This window comes from Strigops habroptila, chromosome 15 (genome assembly GCF_004027225.2).
Source record: "Strigops habroptila isolate Jane chromosome 15, bStrHab1.2.pri, whole genome shotgun sequence".
Lineage (NCBI taxonomy): Eukaryota > Metazoa > Chordata > Aves > Psittaciformes > Psittacidae > Strigops > Strigops habroptila.
Window position 1 is genome coordinate 7,903,037 of NC_044291.2, and position 12,941 is coordinate 7,915,977.

Consider the following 12,941-nt stretch of genomic DNA (forward strand, 5'->3'; position numbering starts at 1 on the left):
GGCAAAATGGCACAGGGGGTGTCCAGGGGTCCAGGCACCTTTATAGGCTCTAATTCTCCACACCACACACTGCCTGCTTTCATGGGATACGACTGCCTGCTAACTTCAGGGACGATGAGGAGAAAGACTTTAGGTCTAGAAGGGTTGTGGTGAATGAGTGATTTAGGGTCGCTCAAAGAGTCACCATCAAAGATATCAGCAAAAGTGGGTTTAGAATGAATTTATAAAAGTCCAACTTAACAAAGTTTAAGGGCAAGGTTCACTCTATTACTTGCTACATGGATGAAACACAGAAAGGAAAATGGAGTTAGAACTGATTTAGAATGTTTTGCACAGAGACTGAAGACACAAAACAGTAAGGGAGACCCTCCCCTTGAGTCACAATGTTCAGAGTGGACCCCTTTGCTTCCTAAACCCCTGATGGAGCTTTGGTAAGGCTAGCTCCAGTCTTAGTCCCAGACTTGGACAACAGTTTGTATCTAAAGGGATGTATAACCCCATGGATTTCATTAACATTGATTCATCAAGCTATCAGTCACTTACCAAGGATCTGTTGCAGGGAAGGGGTCTCTCTGCCTTGGGAACAGAAGGATGTCTCACTCTCAGCCATCACAATGGTACTGTGAGAAACCATGACCATGGCTGAAGTTAGGAGACCAAGCAATGCAAATGTTGCTGCTCCTATTAATGGTCCCATCACAAAATGAGTGCCTGGGGGCTGTGGGAAGTTATTGATCATCGGTGACTGATCACAGACACTGATTGTCATCTGAGCTATTGACATGAGAGGAAAACATCAGCTGAGCATGCCCCCTCTTGAAGAGCATCACAAAGCAGCTAAGAAGGGTTTTTGCATCCAGGGCATAAAGCGTTATTTTAGCTGCAGTTAAATCTTCACTGGACTCCAGGCAAAGCCTGTGCAAAGTCTGGGATGTCATGGTACTTCTTGCATGTCACTCAGTTCCTTGTAAAGTCAAGATGCTGACATTTACCCACGAAATCCGTAAAGCATTTGGAGACTCTCAAATGTAAAGATATGTGGGGTCATGGATCTCTGCTAACAACTGTACGTGAGAGCTGCCAAAAGGCAGAGGAGCCTTGCAAAACCTCCGTCACTGCAGGTCAGCAGAATAGCCACAAAACCACAGCTGGTTCAAAGCACGTTTCTGATATCATAGGGTAGATGGGTATTTTCTGAGGTCCCCAAAATACCTTTGAGGTCCCCACACCTATCATGCGCTCCTCTGAGCTGGCACAGACCCCTCGGGGTGTCTCTGTAGCAGAAGATGTCGCACTGCTGTTAATTTTAGTGCCATTCCCCAGCCACCAGTGCTGCAGCTCCGCTCACTCCAGCCGCGATTAATTGGGAGCTCTCCCACTGCTTCCTGATTAGCTGCTTTTGATTAGGGTTTAATGACTTCACTTGGCCCCTAATTCACAGGGACGAGCTTCGAAATGCCTCCGAACTGCTCAAACAGAGCATTTTCTCCCACCCTGGAGCCACCACTTAAGCTCTATATACACAAGCCCTGCTCCTTTGACCCTGCAGAAGCTGCTGCCCTAACCCTCCTCCTCTCTGCAGCATCAGGCCAGCAACCAGAGATGCCAAATCAATCCTGATGGGCTGGAGCGAAGTGCAAACACAGTGATGGATATTCCAAACTCCTTGCGACTCAGGTGACCTATAAAACTCAGTATTTGGAATGTGGCTTAGCCACATAGCTAAAGCGTGCCTGGGAAACTCAGGCTAGCATCATAGAATGGTTTGGGTTGGAAAGGACCTTAAGATCACTCAGTTCCAACCCCCTGCCATAGGCAGGGACACCTCACACTAGACCATGTCACCCAAGGCTCTGTCTAACCTGGCCTTGAACACTGCCAGGGATGGAGCATTTACCACTTCTCTGTGCACCCTGTGCCAGCGCCTCAGCACCCTCATGATAAAGAACTTCCTTATTTCTAACCTGAACTTCCCCTGTTTAAGTTTAAACCCATTACCCCTTGGGTGACTACCCTAATGCATAATGGGATGTCCAGGGATGGCCACGACAGACCTATATCTGGCTTCAGAACTTCCAAGAGTGGAAGAACTAGCGTGACCTGGTCCTCAGCGGAGAACAACAGTGGCACTGCACATTGGAGCTGGACATCTCTTTCCTAACTGGTGTGTCCAGATGCAGGGTTTAGAGCTGAGTAAAAGCCTCAATATCATTATAGTCATTAATACTGGAGAGTTTTGGCTTGATCTCTTTCCCTGACTCCATCTTTCCTCCTCCATCCCGAAACTCAGTCAATACCTGAAGAAAAAGTGTAGGCAGAGGTGAGGGAGTTTGCCCTGGCAGAGAAGAGAGGCAAACCCAAACACTGCATGGCCGACTGGTCCAGCCATGCTGTTGAGAGCTCTGGTACCCACTCTGCTCCTGGGGACCAGGATTTGCATCTCAGCTTGACCTTGGGGGCTAAGCCCAAGGTCATGTCACACTGTCTGCCTTGTCACCAGCCAAAGAGATTGTAAACACTGGTTTCAGAGGCTGCTTTGCCTTTTGAAGATCTAAAAGTGCATTTATCTTGCCGAGACATGCATTAATCTATTAACTACTGGTGAAGATAAGAGAATGAAAAGAGGCTTGGGGGGAGGAAATAAAATAAAATAAAATAAAATAAAATAAAATAAAATAAAATAAAATAAAATAGCCATTTTCATCAGTAAGAAGAAGTTCATGGACCCTTTCACAGTGCCTTAGGCACAATTCCCCATCACGCCACTGCCTTATCACAGCTTTCCTCTGTACCAGACTCACCCCGACAGTGTGAGGTGGCAGCTTACAAAGTGTCTGGGTCCCCTCACTGTGCCCCAAGCTCCGCAGTTGATCTCTTTAATCACCACATCTCTGAGACAAGGCAGGAAAAGCAACTCCACTCCCAGCAAGACAAATCCAAAGCAGGTTGTTTGTTTTCTCTGCAGGTAGCTTCGACTCTGTGCCTGAGAAGAGCCAAGCAGGGCCAGAGCTTGAGGCGCTGCAGAAATAACCCCTTGGTGCTCTGTATTTGGACCTCTGGTCCTTCTGTGGGGTGCAAAGATATTTAATAGGAAATAAAACTGGGTTATAATCCCAGCTACACGGAGCAGATCATCCCCTCGCTCTGTGCCTCAGTTTCCCCAACTGGAGGAGAAGAAAGTTAACATCGTCCTTCCACATAGAAGAAATTGGAGAGAAAAGAGCTTTAGGGTCTTGCTTTGAATTATTCTCTGCAGTCTTCTCCCTGCTCTACTGCCTGCGCTTCATGGCAGAAGCCTTGTGAGCGAGGTGCTGAAGGGTTGCTAGCAAAAAGAGGGCACAAAAAGGACTTATTCTGGGGAAAGGCACATACAAGTGATAGGAGGGGAAGACGGACCCCTAATCTTTGGGGGACAAGCCTTGTGAATGGAGGAGAAAGGTGGGCTCTTCCACCATGCAGTGTAGGGATTTCACCAACAACATGACCTGGGGAGAGCTGGTTTGGGGCCCCCTATGCTGTTGGGGCTACATCACAACAGATTCAGGGTAATGCCACCAACACTATAGCCAAGGTCACCCCAGCAGCACAGCCGGACATCTCCAGCCAAGCCTGGCCCTTTTGCTGCTGGTCTCCACTGCAGCTGAGGATGAAGGAGAAATTAGGGGAAAGGAGGGTGGATGGAAAATGCTCCAGGACTAATAAAGAGCTTTGAAGGAGATAGATAGGGAATTGAGGCAGGTTCACATTAAAGGGCAAGGAAATGAATGCTGAGATGAAGGCGCTTGCAATTTCAAATGTATCACGCCGATAAATAAATAAAGTTAGAAGAATGACTTCCAATTACTTTTGAAAGAGAAACATAGGGAGAGCAGGAGGGAAAAACACCCACAACCCCAGATGCTCTCAAGCACTGCACTTGCCTTGCAGGATATGTGCCTCTTGCCTGTCGGGTGAGCCCAAGCCATGAGCAATAGCAGGGCTGTGGGTCCTAAGAAGATCAAATGAACGTGGTTTTAATGCTTCAATTAAGGTTCATTCTGTTGAGCTTTAAAAAGTGATTTAGCCCTGCTAAGCTGCACCAGGTCAGGAGCAGGGATAGATGGCAAGTCTCATTTGAAAGCCAAACCCATATGTTCCCATCATTAACAGCCCCTTCCCATTAGTGAGAATATTGTTGGCTTAGAATGTAGCTTTCATTTAACAACTGGAGAAGAATGAAATGCTTTCCTCCAGTTTTGGTCTGGTGCCAGGAGCTGCCTGTAAAATCCAGATAAGGGTTCTCAGCACAAACTTCTGATAAGGGAATTAACAGGTAAACTTTAACTTTGGAGAAGGAGGAGAAGAGGGAAAGTGTTTGTGATCTCTTTACTGGCGTCAGCTTGCCAGGCTGAAACTCCCCAGACCCAGCTCCAATGCTGCCCGGATCCTCATCCCTATTATCTGTCTATGCTGGGAAATCACCACTTTCCACAGCTGAGGCCAAGGCCTCATCTCCTTAAGGATCCTCCTTTTCCTCTCCTTTCTATTTTCTTGTCTCCCCAGAGACCATCCTCCATACTATTCCTGACATAGCCCTTCACTTAAGTGGAAACTAATTCCCTGTCAAATCTTTTGGGGTATTTTAATCCCCTTTTTTTTAATCATTTCACCCAAACCATCCACAAATTCAACCAGAGCTAAAATTAAATGTACTGACTCCAGATACAGCTTCCCCCTGTAGGTGCTGGGAAGAAGAGCACCTTGTCATGGGCAAGATGAAACCTGGGGAAAGAGTCTTTTGCCCTACTTGAGCCCCTACAGGGCTCAAGTTGAAGCTGATCCGACAGATCTAGGAAATACTGAGACATTTGAAACTTGAGAGAGAAGGATAATATAGAAATGAGTCTGTTCTTATGAGCAGTTCAAGCTGTACATCCAGAGGACTCCTATATATTAGGAGTGATAAATTTCATTCATTTTTGGCCACCATTTGGCTGGACACATTAACTTCAGGGATATTTTTTCTAGCTCTCCTCTATAACTAAATATTTATTCCATTCCTGGAGAACCTACGCCCAAAGGAGATTACATGAATTGCTCAAGATGATGGAGCAAATAAAGGTCTGAAGAAGAGCAAAGATTAGAGCATCAAATCATCTCACTGAATCCTTGGAGTGGCTCCTGACCAGGTCACTCTGTGCTTAAGACTCTTACAACTAAAGTGGTGATATAATCTCCTGGTAGGCAAGAAAACTTCTATCATCCTCCTAACACTGAAAATGTGATTTTGCCTGTGCATAGCATCATGAAATAGTTTGGGTTGGAAAGGACCTGAAGATCATCCAGTTCCAACCCCCTGCCATGGGCAGGGACACCTTCCACTAGAGCAGGTTGCTCCAAGCCCCTGTGTCCAACCTGGCCTTGAACACTACCAGGGATGGGGCAGCCACAGCTTCTCTGGGCACCCTGTGCCAGCGCCTCAGCACCCTCACAGTAAAGAACTTCTTCCTTATACCTAACCTGAACTTTCCCCATTTCAGTTTGAATCCATCACCCCTTGTCCTATTGCTGCAGTCCCTCCACTGCTGGAAAGGCAAGTAAGGCACAGGATCAGAATGATTCCTCGCCGAAGCACCAAGATTTAACAACCTGCTCCTTCCTTCTTTTAAATGCTGGCATTTCCCTTCAGTAGCTGCTGCCTGAGCCAAGCAAACCTGCACTGTGAAGGCAAGAACAAAATCCAGCCAGCTCAAGTAATAGAAATAGCTGAGTTTTTCAGGAGCTAAAAGGTATTAGATTAGTTTGCTCAGTAATTGATGTTTCTGAACTTTTATATCCTGAGAGGGAACACCAAAATAGCTTGCCAAAGGCCAATCACAACAAATGTCCTGCTTGCACTGGAGCAGGCACACTGGGAATCCCACAGCTTTTGCATGAACAGCAGCACTAACACAGTCACCTCTCAGGTTTAGGACTGATTAGGACCTCCAAGTCCTCAAAGTTTGGGAAAGGCTGAAATCCTTATCACCCTTGGATATGGCTCCTTAAGCTTCATATTCTCCTTTTGAACCCTAGCCTAATATTGCCCAAAACCCTCTATCCTCACGGACCCCTGGCCCAAGAAACTCACTGCTTCTGGAACAGCAAGAACTGGGCAGGAATACCTTGCTAAGACATCTTGAAAAGGGCTGATTCATCTCAATGGAGATGTTTTGAAGAGCCAGTTTGATGAATTTCTTCTGCCTGGAAAAAGAATTGAGACTAAACCAACCTGGTTTCACTTTTAATTCAAAGTCATTTTGTTTTGAAATTTAAGCTGATTATAATAAAAAACTCTCTTTTTTTCTAATGAAAAAGAGGTCACACATAAAACACTTTGATAGCCTCAAAATGAGGCATTGCCGGCAATGCCTTATTGTTTGTCAGCTCACAAAAGTCTTAGTGATTTTGACTTTTCATCCAGGACAAGGCATTTCAAGCCTCTCTCTTTCTTTCCGCAATGAGAAATCATTTCTTGCTCGTCTCTAATAGAAAAACAGAACCAGCCTTTCAGTTCCTAGTTCTGCTTTGAACTGAGGCTGGGAGTTAACCAGAGTGATCCAAAGTTGTTAAAGACCAAGAGAAAAGCTTTCATATTTCAGACTTCAATCTCTCCCTGCTCCCAGTGGCCAAAGAAAATGCCATTAGCCTTGGAGGTACTTTTGGTAAATAAAGGAAAGGAGAAAAAGAGAAAAGAGGGGGGAAGACAGACGAGAGAATAGTCTTTATCCTTTATTTTCCTCTTGTTTATATATTACAAACCATTTTCTCAAAGGCCTGAAAGTGCCTCACTCCAGCCTGCAGAGTCAAGGGAGTCTGAGTTTTCAAAGTCATTTTTTGAAGAGGACGGCGTGGCTTTAAAGCCCATCTCTAATGTAGTTTGCTAATGCAGGGTATTTCACATGGGTCTCTGTAACTGTGCTGCTCCCTGTGGAGATCCCTCCAGCTCTTCTGATCAGGATTGTCTGAGAGTCTGAGGGAAAACAGCACAACTTTGTGCTGGCTGGAAATCCCAGCCACTCTTTGCACATCAGTACCCAGGAGAAGGGGACAAATTGCTTCTCACATCTCCCAGGCTGTGAGTTTCTCACTGCTTAGCTATTTGGAAATGTTCGTGAGGGGGAGATGTTCCAGGAGGTGGGTAGATCCCAGAGTCACCACTGCTGCCCCTCACCAAAGGGATCAGGGATTTGAGGAACTCACTTTGGCTTTTGTAAAGCCAGAGCTCCTGCTGCTATTTTTACTTATCGCTGTGCTGTCCGTACGATGGTGACAGAACTGGGAGCTCGACGGAAGCTGCTGATGTATGGAAGCTTATTTGGGAAAAGGCTATTTTGAGAAGTGTTGCCTGTAAATGAAGTCATGTGAGGAGTCCTCATTTGGGTCTCTCAATTCCTTGTGGGTAGGTGAAGCAGTGCACATGGCAAAAGCTGGCTTTGTGCTTTGTACTTTGCTATGCCCCTGCCCCAAGGTGGGGCCACCTATGGCTTCCCCCCAGAGATTCTTTAACCTATTGCTGTAGGCATTTCTTTGCTTCCAAACTGGTGCCTGGTAAACCCAGAGGAAATAAACACACACTGTGAAAACCAGGAATAAAAGGGAAGGGAAATGGAAGGACAAAGTGGAAAGAGAAAGGGAAAGGGAAAGGGAAAGGAAAAAGGAAATGAAAGGAAAGGAAAGGAAAGGAAAGGAAAAATTCTAATTTTCTCCTGAAAGATCTGTCCTCTGAGTAACTATGAAGTGTGATAAGTTTTGCATTAAAATAAATCTGTTTCCCAGGTTGCAGAAAGAAATGTGAGAGCTCTGATTCTGAGTAACTTCCTCTATTCCCTCTTATTAAAGAAATCCTCTCTAAATAAAGAGCTTCCTGTAACAAGTGTCTGGTCTCCTGCAGGTCCTGGTAGGCAAGACAGTCTTTCCCAAGTCACACCGATGTCTAGGATCCCTCTCCTGAATGGCTCATCACAGGCATTTCAAGTGACTTTAGACAGCAGTGATTTGGGAACAAACGTGTTCTGCTGGGAAGTAGCATTCGCCATAAGGATGCTGCATTACCAGGCAAGGAGAAGCCCAGGTCTGGACGTTGAAAGAAGGTCAGGGTCACCCCACTTTGTGATGCACAGAGGGAAGGGGAGGGTATCGAGTGTGTGCTGCGTTGGAGGAGCTCTGTGAAGCAGAACAAGATAGTTTGAATGCTTCCAAATAAATGGCTCCCAGTGCGAGGCATCTGCCGCTGGCTCTCCCTGCTGAGCTCCTCAAAATGCTGGCAACACAGGGTTTAGATTTGAAGTCACTGAGAGTTTTGCAACCAGACTGAGTGCAGTCTGGGAGTTCACCCTTTCTGAGAAACTCTTTGCAATAGGCAGCCATTGCAGAGGTGAGGAGAGCCTGAGGGAGAAGGGAAACCACAGCAGAAGGGAAACCACAGCAGAAGGGAAACCACAGCATGCACTTGCTCAGTGGCACAGGAAGTCAGTTAAGGGTATGATCCTTCTGCTAGTTAAAGAGTGGATTCACTTTCAGCACACTGCCTCCGAACACCCAGCACTGGCAGCGCCACCAGAATCCATTCTGGGTGGAGAAGTGACACATCTCCTCTGAAAGGAAATATGCAGAAAAGGCATCTCAGGAAGGGCACAACGATGCTACCTTTATTGGTGGAAAAAAGACACTGTTAAGCTTATTATTACCATTGTGGTTCCACTGAAAATTAGGCTAGCCTCAGTGGTGGATGCTGTTCACATTATAGAAGGCATCCTGAAACTCCAAGTAGAAACCTGCATGCAACTCCAAAACAATTGGGTCCAGTAAGGTGACAACGGCCACTTGAGGCATCAGTGGCCCCGTCCCACTCTAGCCATGCAGTAGCTGCATCCACTTCTTTGTTTTTCCTGCACTGGAGTGCAAGCCTTGTTAGCAGAGCTGCTGCCAAACTGCTGATTTTGAGCCCTTGGGAAGTCACAGCCCCTTTCATGAAGAAGGAGAGCTGCACAGAAGCAAGGCAGTGCTGGTGTTAGTGCAGAGCGAGGCTGCTCTGGTGTTAGTGCAGAGCGAGGCAGATCTGGTGTTGGTGGTGCTCCTGCTCCGCAGTGGCATTTCTGCTCATGCTTACAGCTGCACTCCTAGGGAGTCTAATAGTCCCATCTGGAAACATCAGAGCTCTGAGGGGGTTAGAAATGGTTGTGGCAATTCCAAGCAGCAGGAGATGGATGTATGGGGCTTCATAAAAGACACTGCAAGGATATGACACAGCCAGTCCTCATCTCCTCTTGCATAAGAAGCGCGGAGAGGACGCAGCATGGCTCCTGAGAGAGCACGCAAGCATGGAGTGCCTGCACCGTGCCCGGGGGCAGAGCCAGTGTGAGCTTCCTCTGCACACGTGTGTACACACGTGTGCGTCTGTGCAGAACACCCTGGGCAGTGCACCTACATCTGATCCTCCTGAGCCCCACCAAGACTGGGAATGGCCTGTCCTTTCACCAGGCATGTTCAGCTTTAGGGAATGGGCTCAGGAATCCCCAGTGAAGCACTAGAGGAATTGCCAGTCTCGGTGCCTGCTGCTGGTGCCAGGGCAGGGTGCTCTGGGCTCCCTCAGGGCTTTGGACTGTGTTGTTGGCCTTTGGGAGGGGCGTACGAATGGGATGGCAATACCCGAACCACTCCAGATCTCCTTTGCTTGAGCCCAGGGTGACCCTTGCTGTATTGATCAAGTGTTTCACATCGCTGTCAAGCAGAAAGCTCCCTGTCAGCAGCCTCCCCCATGATCCCCAGGAGTACTTGCATAAACATGCAGCTTTGTATCCTCCTTATGCACAAGTGGATACCTCTAGGTATCCATATAAGAGAGAGTCTCAACGGTTATAACTCTGTCAGCCCAAAAACATCTTCTTTCCACATAACCAGCCACATCACCTTGCTTGTGATACATGAAAGCAGGTCAAACTTTCAGTCACCTTCTGAGAAGTCAGGATGACTATCATGTACCATTTGCGAGGTTTTGCTGGGATGGGTGGAAAAAGGGAAAGGAAACTCACTGCAGAATGGCAGATACCTTAAGATGCAGGTTTTACCATCTTTGTCAATGTCTAGTCCTTGCTGCTGTGCAGAGAACCTTAGAAGTTGTGGCTGTGGTGGCTTTCTCTGAGCTCTTTGGTTATGGTCACTCACAGCTCCCCGTTCCATGGAACAGGCTCAGCTTTTGATGTTTTCAGAGTACCACAAGACAAGTTTGAGCTGAAAATTGCTACACCCTCTCATGGCTTTATTTTGGTTTGCAATCAGCTCAATCCGGAGGCAAATTATGACTAATAAAAGGGAAGGAGATGAAGGTGGCCTTTGCTTTTCAGCAGTGCGATGGGAGCACCCTGGTGTGCCTGCTTAGGAGAAAGAGGCAGCTGTGCTTACCAGTGAGCAAACTGCAAGTGTTCATTTGGGATAAGGCAGCCAAAGCAAAGCACTGCTTAAATAAACACTAAATGGTCACTACTACACCATGTTCCCACAGAAAGCCTCCCATTTCAGACAGCATGGGAGCCAGGGACACTGAGAGGTTGGAGGACCAGTGCTCTGCCTTCCATCCCTTCTGCTGTGCCTCAGTTTCCCCATACTGTTTTACTGGCCAAAGATATTGTGGAGGTAAATGGAATATCAGCTGAGAAGGGTACACAGATCCTTGGAGGGAAGGAGTGAGGACAAATATAACGTAAAGTGTTTCGGATGCAGTACCAGGGGTGGGAATGCAGCAGCATCCCTCCCTGGCAAGAGCAGGTAGATCAGAGCTCCCGCAGGTGGGAAGTCACAGGTTCATGGGACTAACAGCCAAAGAAAACAGCTTGGAGCTGTGGATAGAAGTGCTAGACTCTTACAGTTCATCTGCATTGCAAAGGAAGGGTGTCAGGGTCATAACCTCCTCGAGTAGGGACAAAGTGGTAAAAAAGAGCTCCTTTGGTGAAATGCATGACCCATCACCTCTCCTCTGTGACTGGCATCGGTGCAAGCAGTAAAAAACACTTTCTCTCCTGTCTTTCTCTCCTACCAGCTTCTCTGGGCACCCTGTGCCAGTGCCTCAGCACCCTCACAGGGAAGAACTTCTGCTTAAGAGCTCATCTCAATCTCCCCTCTGGCAGGTTAAAGCCATTCCCCTTGTCCTGTCCCTGCAGGCCCTTGTCCAAAGCCCCTCTCCAGGTTTCTCGTAGCCGCTTTAGGCACTGGAGCTGCTCTAAGGTCTCCCCTTCAGGAGCCTTCTCTTCTCCAGGCTGAACCACCCCAGCTCTCTCAGCCTGGCTCCAGAGCAGCGCAGCTCCAGCCCTCGCAGCAGCTCTGTGGCCTCCTCTGGTCTCATTCCAACAGGTCCCTTACTCTCCTTTTTGTCACCCAAAGCATCCAGGTGAAGGATGCAGATCTTGTGACAGCAAAGATCATGTTGTGGAGATCTAGTCCTTGTGAGCAGAGCCAGATCGCTATTATCAGGAGATGGTTTACTCTCTTTCAACCAGCTTTGCTCACCAGAAGCAAACAGGGGCAATCCCATAGGGAAACCCACAGCCCAAAACTGCATCCTGACAGCCTGTGGAACTTACAGGCTTTGCTGTTTGTTGATGCAAACCAAAATGAAAAAATAAAAGAGGTGTCAGCAAATTGGAGGGGCTCCAGGAAAAGGAGATAAAGATGATTAAGGGTTTAGAAGGATTGACCTATGAAGAAAGATTAAAGGAACTAATTATGTACAGCTCAGATAAAGGATGAGGAAAGAGGTGATTTAATAACAGCCTGCAAATACTCACCAAGGTGTCAACAGTAAAGAAGGGGGAGGAATTATTTAGAATCCTTCACCGGGGAACAACAGGAGTGATGGAATGAAAGGGGAAGGTGACATGGGACATTGGCACGATGTGGATGAAACCAAAGGTTTCTTTAGTGAGCAGCAAGTGAGTTAGGAGCACAAATCCTCTGGAAACACTCCGGCCTTCCATCCCTAAGTGATCAAAGAATGCATTTACAAAGGTTTTTAGGTGCTTAAAGGTGCAGGGAAGAGCTTTAATAGGATTTCCAACTGCATCTAAGCAGGTTAAGCAAGAGATTTCAGTGGGACTTGGGTACTTCAATAGTTTCATCAGTTCCACCAGTTGCTTACTTACATCTTTGCATGAAACAACTTGAAGATCTGTCTCTAGGACTCACCAGAAATACTCCGGTAGGAGAAGATTAGAAGTGATCCCAAGCTGCTGGAGCAGTGTAGAAGCACGCTGGCTGACGTGCAGGAGGACGTGTTGTAGGAAACCATCTTGCCTTGTCAGGGCATTGTGCATTGATCTGCACAGTCGATTTGAAAGTCAATGAGATTTAGACTCTCAGGCCCATTAAAATAAGCATTTAAAAATGCCTTTGGCACTTAAGCACCTTGGTCACTTTGGGAGGTCTTTGCTGTGTGGTGACTGAGGATTGTCAGTGCCCAAGGTGAACACAGTCGCAGTGATAAAGCCTACCTAAAGCACCATGTTCTCCTTGGTGCTTCACTTGAGCGTGTCACCAGGTCCCCAGGGAAACATGTCCCATATTTCTCTGTGCTGTAATTAAGTCACCCATTGTCTTTCCCCAGGGACAGGGGACATCCTTCTTCAGGAAGTGTCAGAAATAATCAACTGGAGGGAGGAGGGAAAACATTAAAGGAGAAGCATCATTGACAATGTAAGCTGAAAGTCAAGAGGTTGTCAGAATGAAAGCCCCATGAGAGTTTCCAGCTAAAAGCACTATGAAACTACAGGGAGGAAATGGCAAGTGTGGATTTAGAAGAGGATTACTGACCTGAAAGGTGTCTTTCCAATTCCCCATGTAGATGTTACCTAAAACTTCAAGACCAATCTGCTATCCAAGTAGCTCAGTCAACACTGGTTGGTGTGGCTCCCCAGTGTCATGCATGGAGA